This window comes from Hyperolius riggenbachi, chromosome 3 (assembly GCF_040937935.1).
Source record: "Hyperolius riggenbachi isolate aHypRig1 chromosome 3, aHypRig1.pri, whole genome shotgun sequence".
Classification (NCBI taxonomy): Eukaryota; Metazoa; Chordata; class Amphibia; order Anura; family Hyperoliidae; genus Hyperolius; species Hyperolius riggenbachi.
The window spans coordinates 121,731,205-121,744,874 of NC_090648.1; the positions used below are offsets into that span (position 1 = coordinate 121,731,205).

At 44.1% G+C, this 13,670-nt stretch overlaps 14 non-coding genes across 14 annotated transcripts; all 14 read right to left on the bottom strand.

The window, feature by feature from the left end:
• Window positions 1-434: 434 nt before the first annotated feature.
• On the bottom strand, window positions 435-507 carry TRNAR-CCU (transfer RNA arginine (anticodon CCU)). The gene has a single exon. It is a non-coding gene; the product is annotated as a tRNA-Arg (tRNA).
• Window positions 508-834: 327 nt separating this feature from the next.
• TRNAI-UAU (transfer RNA isoleucine (anticodon UAU)) lies at window positions 835-927 on the bottom strand. The gene is given in 2 exon segments: window positions 835-870; window positions 890-927. It is a non-coding gene; the product is annotated as a tRNA-Ile (tRNA).
• A 1,222-nt stretch (window positions 928-2,149) lies between these two features.
• Window positions 2,150-2,222, bottom strand: TRNAR-CCU (transfer RNA arginine (anticodon CCU)). Its single transcript has one exon. It is a non-coding gene; the product is annotated as a tRNA-Arg (tRNA).
• A 327-nt stretch (window positions 2,223-2,549) lies between these two features.
• TRNAI-UAU (transfer RNA isoleucine (anticodon UAU)) lies at window positions 2,550-2,642 on the bottom strand. Its single transcript is given in 2 exon segments — window positions 2,550-2,585; window positions 2,605-2,642. It is a non-coding gene; the product is annotated as a tRNA-Ile (tRNA).
• A 1,222-nt stretch (window positions 2,643-3,864) lies between these two features.
• Window positions 3,865-3,937, bottom strand: TRNAR-CCU (transfer RNA arginine (anticodon CCU)). The gene has a single exon. It is a non-coding gene; the product is annotated as a tRNA-Arg (tRNA).
• A 327-nt stretch (window positions 3,938-4,264) lies between these two features.
• Window positions 4,265-4,357, bottom strand: TRNAI-UAU (transfer RNA isoleucine (anticodon UAU)). The gene is given in 2 exon segments: window positions 4,265-4,300; window positions 4,320-4,357. It is a non-coding gene; the product is annotated as a tRNA-Ile (tRNA).
• Window positions 4,358-5,579: 1,222 nt separating this feature from the next.
• Window positions 5,580-5,652, bottom strand: TRNAR-CCU (transfer RNA arginine (anticodon CCU)). Its single transcript has one exon. It is a non-coding gene; the product is annotated as a tRNA-Arg (tRNA).
• Window positions 5,653-5,979: 327 nt separating this feature from the next.
• Window positions 5,980-6,072, bottom strand: TRNAI-UAU (transfer RNA isoleucine (anticodon UAU)). The gene is given in 2 exon segments: window positions 5,980-6,015; window positions 6,035-6,072. It is a non-coding gene; the product is annotated as a tRNA-Ile (tRNA).
• Window positions 6,073-7,294: 1,222 nt separating this feature from the next.
• TRNAR-CCU (transfer RNA arginine (anticodon CCU)) lies at window positions 7,295-7,367 on the bottom strand. The gene has a single exon. It is a non-coding gene; the product is annotated as a tRNA-Arg (tRNA).
• Window positions 7,368-7,694: 327 nt separating this feature from the next.
• Window positions 7,695-7,787, bottom strand: TRNAI-UAU (transfer RNA isoleucine (anticodon UAU)). Its single transcript is given in 2 exon segments — window positions 7,695-7,730; window positions 7,750-7,787. It is a non-coding gene; the product is annotated as a tRNA-Ile (tRNA).
• A 2,650-nt stretch (window positions 7,788-10,437) lies between these two features.
• Window positions 10,438-10,510, bottom strand: TRNAR-CCU (transfer RNA arginine (anticodon CCU)). Its single transcript has one exon. It is a non-coding gene; the product is annotated as a tRNA-Arg (tRNA).
• Window positions 10,511-10,837: 327 nt separating this feature from the next.
• On the bottom strand, window positions 10,838-10,930 carry TRNAI-UAU (transfer RNA isoleucine (anticodon UAU)). Its single transcript is given in 2 exon segments — window positions 10,838-10,873; window positions 10,893-10,930. It is a non-coding gene; the product is annotated as a tRNA-Ile (tRNA).
• A 1,222-nt stretch (window positions 10,931-12,152) lies between these two features.
• Window positions 12,153-12,225, bottom strand: TRNAR-CCU (transfer RNA arginine (anticodon CCU)). The gene has a single exon. It is a non-coding gene; the product is annotated as a tRNA-Arg (tRNA).
• A 327-nt stretch (window positions 12,226-12,552) lies between these two features.
• On the bottom strand, window positions 12,553-12,645 carry TRNAI-UAU (transfer RNA isoleucine (anticodon UAU)). The gene is given in 2 exon segments: window positions 12,553-12,588; window positions 12,608-12,645. It is a non-coding gene; the product is annotated as a tRNA-Ile (tRNA).
• Between the last annotated feature and the right edge of the window lie 1,025 nt (window positions 12,646-13,670).

A 13,670-nucleotide genomic window follows, 5' to 3' on the forward strand; every position in this document is an offset into this window, starting at 1 on the left:
TTTCAAGTGGACCTGAACTCAGAACGTCCTTTCTGCTCTAAAAGATACGCAACAGCATAACAACCTTTAAACAAGAAACATTTCTTTGTTACAGCTAATAGAAATCCTAAGATAAATCTGCACTGTTTCTACTTCCTGACTGATGGAAGCAGACATATTGTTAACAGGCTGTGCTTTCAAATGAGCTTATCTGCCATTGGCAGTCATGTGACCCAGGGTGATCACCACAACTAGTGATTAGACACAAATGAGGGGGACAGGCTAAAGTCTCTAAATACATACACAGGGTGCATTTCTCTATGTTCTCCTTCTTTCCTGTGCAAGAGTTCTGGTCCACTTTAAAAGCTTTTGGCAGCCATGAGAATCCAAGTCATTTGTATCAGAGTACAATGTGTGTTGGTATGCTACATGTAAGGGCCAAAGAAGGAATGTGCCACCCCAGATGGGACTCGAACCCACAATCCCTGGCTTAGGAGGCCAGTGCCTTATCCATTAGGCCACTGGGGCATGCTGTAGAAGTGCAGCAAGTAGGCTTTTGCTCCACAGAGACTGCACAATGCCTCTTGCAGCAAATGAGTTGCAAATGGACGTACTTCTTTTCCTTGTGTTGTGCCATGGATTTTGCAGGTGATATAGCTCTTGCCAGCTTCCTCCACTGCTCTTCAACAAGCAAAAGCATTGGTCTCATTCTTTTTGGTCCTCACTCAAAACAAGCTTCCCTTGTTGGGCAATGACAGCTCCTGCGTGTAGCAGTGGCATACTGGCACCCTTTGGCTTGAATGTTTTGGGTCATAGGAGAAAGGTGATTAAAGGAAGCAAAAGGGCAACTATCTCTGCTCCAGGTGAGGCTCGAACTCACAACCTCGGCATTGCTCAACAGATACTGTCTTATAAGTACCGCGCGCTAACCGATTGCGCCACTGGAGCTCCGTTGCTGTTGCTGGGGAGGTGCCTTTATCACCAGGACACTTGGCCTGTGATGCGTAACTCGTTAAAATGAAGCACATGTCATAAATCATTATAAGACCAAGTCAATTGTTTGTTAAGAAGAAAACCGGTAGAAGACAGGGAGCGTTTGTCCAAATCAGCAAGCCAAGGTGACTATTAAGATCATCTCCATAGAGGTGAGTGGACTTCAATGGAGGCTTGACACAGACTAGGAGCACACAATCACACTTTTTTTGTGGTGGTGAGAGAATAGGCCATGAGAGCAGGCTTTGAAAGCCATGAATACCTCTGAAAAGGTGTGAGATCATTCTGGTCTGCTGCTAAATGTGCATGTTCCTACTGCATATAAGGCGATAATAAGGAAAAGCACACCTATCTCAAGTCATGTTTTATCCCCAGCAGGTGCCACTCCTCCAGAGTCGCAATGCAGTCGGCTGAGTTGGGCAGACTACACATGCAGGCATGATGCAGGGAATCCCTGGGGTATTTACTGGGCAAGGCGTATCTTACACACAGCACCCAAAATGACAGATTGAATTTATTATTATAGAAGATATAAATATATATGACAGCAGAGCCGGCCAATTGAGATGTTCACAATTGCGCGTTGCATCTAGCTTTGAAGTGGGTCCGTGAAAATCAGCAGGAAGTGCATTTTGAAGGTGGATTTGCTATGATTTTCCATAGTGTGGTGACATGATAGTGACTTTACATTTCTTTGACCTTTTGTAACGAGATGTGGGATACCCATTGAAAGCATTGTCGAATTTCAAGTGGACCTGAACTCAGAACGTCCTTTCTGCTCTAAAAGATACGCAACAGCATAACAACCTTTAAACAAGAAACATTTCTTTGTTACAGCTAATAGAAATCCTAAAATAAATCTGCACTGTTTCTACTTCCTGACTGATGGAAGCAGACATATTGTTAACAGCCTGTGCTTTCAAATAAGCTTATCTGCCATTGGCAGTCATGTGACCCAGGGTAATCACCACAACTAGTGATTAGACACAAATGAGGGGGACAGGCTAAAGTCTCTAAATGCATACACAGGGTGCATTTCTCTATGATCTCCTTCTTTCCTGTGCAAGAGTTCTGGTCCACGTTAAAAGCCTTTGGCAGCCATGAGAATCCAAGTCATTTGTATCAGAGTACAATGTGTGTTGGTATGCTACATGTAAGGGCCAAAGAAGGAATGTGCCACCCCAGATGGGACTCGAACCCACAATCCCTGGCTTAGGAGGCCAGGGCCTTATCCATTAGGCCACTGGGGCATGCTGTAGAAGTGCAGCAAGTAGGCTTTTGCTCCACATAGACTGCACAATGCCTCTTGCAGCAAATGAGTTGCAAATGGACGTACTTCTTTTCCTTGTGTTGTGCCATGGATTTTGCAGGTGATATAGCTCTTGCCAGCTTCCTCCACTGCTCTTCAACAAGCAAAAGCATTGGTCTCATTCTTTTTGGTCCTCACTCAAAACAAGCTTCCCTTGTTGGGCAATGACAGCTCCTGCGTGTAGCAGTGGCATACTGGCACCCTTTGGCTTGAATGTTTTGGGTCATAGGAGAAAGGTCATTAAAGGAAGCAAAAGGGCAACTATCTCTGCTCCAGGTGAGGCTCGAACTCACAACCTCAGCATTGCTCAACAGATACTGTCTTATAAGTACAGCGCGCTAACCGATTGCGCCACTGGAGCTCCGTTGCTGCTGTTGGGGAGGTGCCTTTATCACCAGGACACTTGGCCTGTGATGCGTAACTCGTTAAAATGAAGCACATGTCATAAATCATTATAAGACCAAGTCAATTGTTTGTTAAGAAGAAAACCGGTAGAAGACAGGGAGCGTTTGTCCAAATCAGCAAGCCAAGGTGACTATTAAGATCATCTCCATAGAGGTGAGTGGACTTCAATGGAGGCTTGACACAGACTAGGAGCACACAATCACACTTTTTTTGTGGTGGTGAGAGAATAGGCCATGAGAGCAGGCTTTGAAAGCCATGAATACCTCTGAAAAGGTGTGAGATCATTCTGGTCTGCTGCTAAATGTGCATGTTCCTACTGCATATAAGGCGATAATAAGGAAAAGCACACCTATCTCAAGTCATGTTTTATCCCCAGCAGGTGCCACTCCTCCAGAGTCGCAATGCAGTCGGCTGAGTTGGGCAGACTACACATGCAGGCATGATGCAGGGAATCCCTGGGGTATTTACTGGGCAAGGCGTATCTTACACACAGCACCCAAAATGACAGATTGAATTTATTATTATAGAAGATATAAATATATATGACAGCAGAGCCGGCCAATTGAGATGTTCACAATTGCGCGTTGCATCTAGCTTTGAAGTGGGTCCGTGAAAATCAGCAGGAAGTGCATTTTGAAGGTGGATTTGCTATGATTTTCCATAGTGTGGTGACATGATAGTGACTTTACATTTCTTTGACCTTTTGTAACGAGATGTGGGATACCCATTGAAAGCATTGTCGAATTTCAAGTGGACCTGAACTCAGAACGTCCTTTCTGCTCTAAAAGATACGCAACAGCATAACAACCTTTAAACAAGAAACATTTCTTTGTTACAGCTAATAGAAATCCTAAGATAAATCTGCACTGTTTCTACTTCCTGACTGATGGAAGCAGACATATTGTTAACAGCCTGTGCTTTCAAATAAGCTTATCTGCCATTGGCAGTCATGTGACCCAGGGTAATCACCACAACTAGTGATTAGACACAAATGAGGGGGACAGGCTAAAGTCTCTAAATACATACACAGGGTGCATTTCTCTATGTTCTCCTTCTTTCCTGTGCAAGAGTTCTGGTCCACGTTAAAAGCCTTTGGCAGCCTTGAGAATCCAAGTCATTTGTATCAGAGTACAATGTGTGTTGGTATGCTACATGTAAGGGCCAAAGAAGGAATGTGCCACCCCAGATGGGACTCGAACCCACAATCCCTGGCTTAGGAGGCCAGTGCCTTATCCATTAGGCCACTGGGGCATGCTGTAGAAGTGCAGCAAGTAGGCTTTTGCTCCACAGAGACTGCACAATGCCTCTTGCAGCAAATGAGTTGCAAATGGACGTACTTCTTTTCCTTGTGTTGTGCCATGGATTTTGCAGGTGATATAGCTCTTGCCAGCTTCCTCCACTGCTCTTCAACAAGCAAAAGCATTGGTCTCATTCTTTTTGGTCCTCACTCAAAACAAGCTTCCCTTGTTGGGCAATGACAGCTCCTGCGTGTAGCAGTGGCATACTGGCACCCTTTGGCTTGAATGTTTTGGGTCATAGGAGAAAGGTCATTAAAGGAAGCAAAAGGGCAACTATCTCTGCTCCAGGTGAGGCTCGAACTCACAACCTCGGCATTGCTCAACAGATACTGTCTTATAAGTACCGCGCGCTAACCGATTGCGCCACTGGAGCTCCGTTGCTGCTGTTGGGGAGGTGCCTTTATCACCAGGACACTTGGCCTGTGATGCGTAACTCGTTAAAATGAAGCACATGTCATAAATCATTATAAGACCAAGTCAATTGTTTGTTAAGAAGAAAACCGGTAGAAGACAGGGAGCGTTTGTCCAAATCAGCAAGCCAAGGTGACTATTAAGATCATCTCCATAGAGGTGAGTGGACTTCAATGGAGGCTTGACACAGACTAGGAGCACACAATCACACTTTTTTTGTGGTGGTGAGAGAATAGGCCATGAGAGCAGGCTTTGAAAGCCATGAATACCTCTGAAAAGGTGTGAGATCATTCTGGTCTGCTGCTAAATGTGCATGTTCCTACTGCATATAAGGCGATAATAAGGAAAAGCACACCTATCTCAAGTCATGTTTTATCCCCAGCAGGTGCCACTCCTCCAGAGTCGCAATGCAGTCGGCTGAGTTGGGCAGACTACACATGCAGGCATGATGCAGGGAATCCCTGGGGTATTTACTGGGCAAGGCGTATCTTACACACAGCACCCAAAATGACAGATTGAATTTATTATTATAGAAGATATAAATATATATGACAGCAGAGCCGGCCAATTGAGATGTTCACAATTGCGCGTTGCATCTAGCTTTGAAGTGGGTCCGTGAAAATCAGCAGGAAGTGCATTTTGAAGGTGGATTTGCTATGATTTTCCATAGTGTGGTGACATGATAGTGACTTTACATTTCTTTGACCTTTTGTAACGAGATGTGGGATACCCATTGAAAGCATTGTCGAATTTCAAGTGGACCTGAACTCAGAACGTCCTTTCTGCTCTAAAAGATACGCAACAGCATAACAACCTTTAAACAAGAAACATTTCTTTGTTACAGCTAATAGAAATCCTAAGATAAATCTGCACTGTTTCTACTTCCTGACTGATGGAAGCAGACATATTGTTAACAGCCTGTGCTTTCAAATAAGCTTATCTGCCATTGGCAGTCATGTGACCCAGGGTAATCACCACAACTAGTGATTAGACACAAATGAGGGGGACAGGCTAAAGTCTCTAAATGCATACACAGGGTGCATTTCTCTATGATCTCCTTCTTTCCTGTGCAAGAGTTCTGGTCCACGTTAAAAGCCTTTGGCAGCCTTGAGAATCCAAGTCATTTGTATCAGAGTACAATGTGTGTTGGTATGCTACATGTAAGGGCCAAAGAAGGAATGTGCCACCCCAGATGGGACTCGAACCCACAATCCCTGGCTTAGGAGGCCAGTGCCTTATCCATTAGGCCACTGGGGCATGCTGTAGAAGTGCAGCAAGTAGGCTTTTGCTCCACAGAGACTGCACAATGCCTCTTGCAGCAAATGAGTTGCAAATGGACGTACTTCTTTTCCTTGTGTTGTGCCATGGATTTTGCAGGTGATATAGCTCTTGCCAGCTTCCTCCACTGCTCTTCAACAAGCAAAAGCATTGGTCTCATTCTTTTTGGTCCTCACTCAAAACAAGCTTCCCTTGTTGGGCAATGACAGCTCCTGCGTGTAGCAGTGGCATACTGGCACCCTTTGGCTTGAATGTTTTGGGTCATAGGAGAAAGGTCATTAAAGGAAGCAAAAGGGCAACTATCTCTGCTCCAGGTGAGGCTCGAACTCACAACCTCGGCATTGCTCAACAGATACTGTCTTATAAGTACCGCGCGCTAACCGATTGCGCCACTGGAGCTCCGTTGCTGCTGTTGGGGAGGTGCCTTTATCACCAGGACACTTGGCCTGTGATGCGTAACTCGTTAAAATGAAGCACATGTCATAAATCATTATAAGACCAAGTCAATTGTTTGTTAAGAAGAAAACCGGTAGAAGACAGGGAGCGTTTGTCCAAATCAGCAAGCCAAGGTGACTATTAAGATCATCTCCATAGAGGTGAGTGGACTTCAATGGAGGCTTGACACAGACTAGGAGCACACAATCACACTTTTTTTGTGGTGGTGAGAGAATAGGCCATGAGAGCAGGCTTTGAAAGCCATGAATACCTCTGAAAAGGTGTGAGATCATTCTGGTCTGCTGCTAAATGTGCATGTTCCTACTGCATATAAGGCGATAATAAGGAAAAGCACACCTATCTCAAGTCATGTTTTATCCCCAGCAGGTGCCACTCCTCCAGAGTCGCAATGCAGTCGGCTGAGTTGGGCAGACTACACATGCAGGCATGATGCAGGGAATCCCTGGGGTATTTACTGGGCAAGGCGTATCTTACACACAGCACCCAAAATGACAGATTGAATTTATTATTATAGAAGATATAAATATATATGACAGCAGAGCCGGCCAATTGAGATGTTCACAATTGCGCGTTGCATCTAGCTTTGAAGTGGGTCCGTGAAAATCAGCAGGAAGTGCATTTTGAAGGTGGATTTGCTATGATTTTCCATAGTGTGGTGACATGATAGTGACTTTACATTTCTTTGACCTTTTGTAACGAGATGTGGGATACCCATTGAAAGCATTGTCGAATTTCAAGTGGACCTGAACTCAGAACGTCCTTTCTGCTCTAAAAGATACGCAACAGCATAACAACCTTTAAACAAGAAACATTTCTTTGTTACAGCTAATAGAAATCCTAAGATAAATCTGCACTGTTTCTACTTCCTGACTGATGGAAGCAGACATATTGTTAACAGCCTGTGCTTTCAAATAAGCTTATCTGCCATTGGCAGTCATGTGACCCAGGGTAATCACCACAACTAGTGATTAGACACAAATGAGGGGGACAGGCTAAAGTCTCTAAATGCATACACAGGGTGCATTTCTCTATGATCTCCTTCTTTCCTGTGCAAGAGTTCTGGTCCACGTTAAAAGCCTTTGGCAGCCATGAGAATCCAAGTCATTTGTATCAGAGTACAATGTGTGTTGGTATGCTACATGTAAGGGCCAAAGAAGGAATGTGCCACCCCAGATGGGACTCGAACCCACAATCCCTGGCTTAGGAGGCCAGTGCCTTATCCATTAGGCCACTGGGGCATGCTGTAGAAGTGCAGCAAGTAGGCTTTTGCTCCACAGAGACTGCACAATGCCTCTTGCAGCAAATGAGTTGCAAATGGACGTACTTCTTTTCCTTGTGTTGTGCCATGGATTTTGCAGGTGATATAGCTCTTGCCAGCTTCCTCCACTGCTCTTCAACAAGCAAAAGCATTGGTCTCATTCTTTTTGGTCCTCACTCAAAACAAGCTTCCCTTGTTGGGCAATGACAGCTCCTGCGTGTAGCAGTGGCATACTGGCACCCTTTGGCTTGAATGTTTTGGGTCATAGGAGAAAGGTCATTAAAGGAAGCAAAAGAGCAACTATCTCTGCTCCAGGTGAGGCTCGAACTCACAACCTCGGCATTGCTCAACAGATACTGTCTTATAAGTACCGCGCGCTAACCGATTGCGCCACTGGAGCTCCGTTGCTGCTGTTGGGGAGGTGCCTTTATCACCAGGACACTTGGCCTGTGATGCATAACTTGTTAAAATGAAGCACATGTCATAAATCATTATAAGACCAAGTCAATTGTTTGTTAAGAAGAAAACCGGTAGAAGACAGGGAGCGTTTGTCCAAATCAGCAAGCCAAGGTGACTATTAAGATCATCTCCATAGAGGTGAGTGGACTTCAATGGAGGCTTGACACAGACTAGGAGCACACAATCACACTTTTTTTGTGGTGGTGAGAGAATAGGCCATGAGAGCAGGCTTTGAAAGCCATGAATACCTCTGAAAAGGTGTGAGATCATTCTGGTCTGCTGCTAAATGTGCATGTTCCTACTGCATATAAGGCGATAATAAGGAAAAGCACACCTATCTCAAGTCATGTTTTATCCCCAGCAGGTGCCACTCCTCCAGAGTCGCAATGCAGTCGGCTGAGTTGGGCAGACTACACATGCAGGCATGATGCAGGGAATCCCTGGGGTATTTACTGGGCAAGGCGTATCTTACACACAGCACCCAAAATGACAGATTGAATTTATTATTATAGAAGATATAAATATATATGACAGCAGAGCCGGCCAATTGAGATGTTCACAATTGCGCGTTGCATCTAGCTTTGAAGTGGGTCCGTGAAAATCAGCAGGAAGTGCATTTTGAAGGTGGATTTGCTATGATTTTCCATAGTGTGGTGACATGATAGTGACTTTACATTTCTTTGACCTTTTGTAACGAGATGTGGGATACCCATTGAAAGCATTGTCGAATTTCAAGTGGACCTGAACTCAGAACGTCCTTTTTGCTCTAAAAGATACGCAACAGCATAACAACCTTTAAACAAGAAACATTTCTTTGTTACAGCTAATAGAAATCCTAAGATAAATCTGCACTGTTTCTACTTCCTGACTGATGGAAGCAGACATATTGTTAACGCGTACGTACAAAAAGGGCGCCTGGACAAAAAGGGCGCGGGGTGTAAACTCTAAATAATAATTAATCATTAATAGGGTTTATAAATATAGTGTGCTATATTTCGTTTACAAATAATGTTTAACAAAATTATAAATCATTAAATAATGTTTATGAAATCGGAAATTGTGAAAACGTTAATCTTCCCTGTTTCAAAAGTTAAACTTATAATTACGTTTATAAAAAAACCAATAATATATGTTTAATTGTTATAATTGTATATTATTGTGAATAACAGTCATTTATGGTTTGTTCTTATAATAAAATCTGAAAATATTGTTTATAAAGATGATATAAATATAACTACGTTCGTAATAAGTGTTGTAATACATTAGTAATTATTACTAAAATTTTACTAAAACTATACCTAAGCCTACTCTTACACAGAACCCTACCTGTACCTATCCCTAACCCCTAGACTCCCCTGTTGGTGCCTAAACCTAAGACCCCCCTGTTGGTGCCTAAACCTAAGACCCCCCCTGTTGGTGCCTAAGTAACCCTCCCTGTACCTACCCCTAACCCCTAGACCCCCCTGTTGGTACCTAAACCTAAGACCCCCCTGTTGGTGCCTAAACCTAAGACCCCCCTGTTGGTGCCTAAACCTAAGACCCCCCTGTTGGTGCCTAAACCTAAGACCCCCCTGTTGGTGCCTAAACCTAAGACCCCCCTGTTGGTGCCTAAACCTAAGACCCCCCTGTTGGTGCCTAAACCTAAGACCCCCCTGTTGGTGCCTAAGTAACCCTCCCTGTACCTACCCCTAACCCCTAGACCCCCCTCTTGGTGCCTAAACCTAAGACCCCCCTGTTAATGCCTAAACCTAAGACCCCCCTGTTAATGCCTAAACCTAAGACCCCCCTGTTGGTGCCTAAACCTAAGACCCCCCTGTTAATGCCTAAACCTAAGACCCCCCTGTTGGTGCCTAAACCTAAGACCCCCCTGTTGGTGCCTAAACCTAAGACCCCCCTTTATTATGTGGATAATTATGTTTTACTAATTGTGGATTAAAAAAATATTTTGCAATTTACGTTACGTACTGATCGCTTTATTTTGTGAATAATAATGTTTTACAAACAGTAAGGGATAAAACTTTAAATAATGTTTTAATTATTTAAATAAGATAAATATGTTTAGTATTTTCATAAACGTTATTCGGCACGGGTGCATTTTATAAACGTAAATCACCACAAGTTCAGTTATAAATCATTAAACAGCTCCGGGCGCCGTTTGTAAACTTTATTTAGCTCCTGGCGCCGTTTATAAACTTTATTTAGCTCCGGCGCCCTTTTTTCCTACCCGGCGCCCATTAAACGCTATTTATTATGGGAGTGAATGGCGGCGCCCTTTTTGTCCACTAGCGGCATGCGCCCTTTTTTCCCAGCTCCATTGTTAACAGCCTGTGCTTTCAAATAAGCTTATCTGCCATTGGCAGTCATGTGACCCAGGGTAATCACCACAACTAGTGATTAGACACAAATGAGGGGGACAGGCTAAAGTCTCTAAATACATACACAGGGTGCATTTCTCTATGTTCTCCTTCTTTCCTGTGCAAGAGTTCTGGTCCACGTTAAAAGCCTTTGGCAGCCATGAGAATCCAAGTCATTTGTATCAGAGTACAATGTGTGTTGGTATGCTACATGTAAGGGCCAAAGAAGGAATGTGCCACCCCAGATGGGACTCGAACCCACAATCCCTGGCTTAGGAGGCCAGTGCCTTATCCATTAGGCCACTGGGGAATGCTGTAGAAGTGCAGCAAGTAGGCTTTTGCTCCACAGAGACTGCACAATGCCTCTTGCAGCAAATGAGTTGCAAATGGACGTACTTCTTTTCCTTGTGTTGTGCCATGGATTTTGCAGGTGATATAGCTCTTGCCAGCTTCCTCCACTGCTCTTCAACAAGCAAAAGCATTGGTCTCATTCTTTTTGGTCCTCACTCAAAACAAGCTTCCCTTGTTGGGCAATGACAGCTCCTGCGTGTAGCAGTGGCATACTGGCACCCTTTGGCTTGAATGTTTTGGGTCATAGGAGAAAGGTGATTAAAGGAAGCAAAAGGGCAACTATCTCTGCTCCAGGTGAGGCTCGAACTCACAACCTCGGCATTGCTCAACAGATACTGTCTTATAAGTACCGCACGCTAACCGATTGCGCCACTGGAGCTCCGTTGCTGCTGTTGGGGAGGTGCCTTTATCACCAGGACACTTGGCCTGTGATGCGTAACTCGTTAAAATGAAGCACATGTCATAAATCATTATAAGACCAAGTCAATTGTTTGTTAAGAAGAAAACCGGTAGAAGACAGGGAGCGTTTGTCCAAATCAGCAAGCCAAGGTGACTATTAAGATCATCTCCATAGAGGTGAGTGGACTTCAATGGAGGCTTGACACAGACTAGGAGCACACAATCACACTTTTTTTGTGGTGGTGAGAGAATAGGCCATGAGAGCAGGCTTTGAAAGCCATGAATACCTCTGAAAAGGTGTGAGATCATTCTGGTCTGCTGCTAAATGTGCATGTTCCTACTGCATATAAGGCGATAATAAGGAAAAGCACACCTATCTCAAGTCATGTTTTATCCCCAGCAGGTGCCACTCCTCCAGAGTCGCAATGCAGTCGGCTGAGTTGGGCAGACTACACATGCAGGCATGATGTAGGGAATCCCTGGGGTATTTACTGGGCAAGGCGTATCTTACACACAGCACCCAAAATGACAGATTGAATTTATTATTATAGAAGATATAAATATATATGACAGCAGAGCCGGCCAATTGAGATGTTCACAATTGCGCGTTGCATCTAGCTTTGAAGTGGGTCCGTGAAAATCAGCAGGAAGTGCATTTTGAAGGTGGATTTGCTATGATTTTCCATAGTGTGGTGACATGATAGTGACTTTACATTTCTTTGACCTTTTGTAACGAGATGTGGGATACCCATTGAAAGCATTGTCGAATTTCAAGTGGACCTGAACTCAGAACGTCCTTTCTGCTCTAAAAGATACGCAACAGCATAACAACCTTTAAACAAGAAACATTTCTTTGTTACAGCTAATAGAAATCCTAAAATAAATCTGCACTGTTTCTACTTCCTGACTGATGGAAGCAGACATATTGTTAACAGCCTGTGCTTTCAAATAAGCTTATCTGCCATTGGCAGTCATGTGACCCAGGGTAATCACCACAACTAGTGATTAGACACAAATGAGGGGGACAGGCTAAAGTCTCTAAATGCATACACAGGGTGCATTTCTCTATGATCTCCTTCTTTCCTGTGCAAGAGTTCTGGTCCACGTTAAAAGCCTTTGGCAGCCATGAGAATCCAAGTCATTTGTATCAGAGTACAATGTGTGTTGGTATGCTACATGTAAGGGCCAAAGAAGGAATGTGCCACCCCAGATGGGACTCGAACCCACAATCCCTGGCTTAGGAGGCCAGGGCCTTATCCATTAGGCCACTGGGGCATGCTGTAGAAGTGCAGCAAGTAGGCTTTTGCTCCACATAGACTGCACAATGCCTCTTGCAGCAAATGAGTTGCAAATGGACGTACTTCTTTTCCTTGTGTTGTGCCATGGATTTTGCAGGTGATATAGCTCTTGCCAGCTTCCTCCACTGCTCTTCAACAAGCAAAAGCATTGGTCTCATTCTTTTTGGTCCTCACTCAAAACAAGCTTCCCTTGTTGGGCAATGACAGCTCCTGCGTGTAGCAGTGGCATACTGGCACCCTTTGGCTTGAATGTTTTGGGTCATAGGAGAAAGGTCATTAAAGGAAGCAAAAGGGCAACTATCTCTGCTCCAGGTGAGGCTCGAACTCACAACCTCAGCATTGCTCAACAGATACTGTCTTATAAGTACAGCGCGCTAACCGATTGCGCCACTGGAGCTCCGTTGCTGCTGTTGGGGAGGTGCCTTTATCACCAGGACACTTGGCCTGTGATGCGTAACTCGTTAAAATGAAGCACATGTCATAAATCATTATAAGACCAAGTCAATTGTTTGTTAAGAAGAAAACCGGTAGAAGACAGGGAGCGTTTGTCCAAATCAGCAAGCCAAGGTGACTATTAAGATCATCTCCATAGAGGTGAGTGGACTTCAATGGAGGCTTGACACAGACTAGGAGCACACAATCACACTTTTTTTGTGGTGGTGAGAGAATAGGCCATGAGAGCAGGCTTTGAAAGCCATGAATACCTCTGAAAAGGTGTGAGATCATTCTGGTCTGCTGCTAAATGTGCATGTTCCTACTGCATATAAGGCGATAATAAGGAAAAGCACACCTATCTCAAGTCATGTTTTATCCCCAGCAGGTGCCACTCCTCCAGAGTCGCAATGCAGTCGGCTGAGTTGGGCAGACTACACATGCAGGCATGATGCAGGGAATCCCTGGGGTATTTACTGGGCAAGGCGTATCTTACACACAGCACCCAAAATGACAGATTGAATTTATTATTATAGAAGATATAAATATATATGACAGCAGAGCCGGCCAATTGAGATGTTCACAATTGCGCGTTGCATCTAGCTTTGAAGTGGGTCCGTGAAAATCAGCAGGAAGTGCATTTTGAAGGTGGATTTGCTATGATTTTCCATAGTGTGGTGACATGATAGTGACTTTACATTTCTTTGACCTTTTGTAACGAGATGTGGGATACCCATTGAAAGCATTGTCGAATTTCAAGTGGACCTGAACTCAGAACGTCCTTTCTGCTCTAAAAGATACGCAACAGCATAACAACCTTTAAACAAGAAACATTTCTTTGTTACAGCTAATAGAAATCCTAAGATAAATCTGCACTGTTTCTACTTCCTGACTGATGGAAGCAGACATATTGTTAACAGCCTGTGCTTTCAAATAAGCTTATCTGCCATTGGCAGTCATGTGACCCAGGGTAATCACCACAACTAGTGA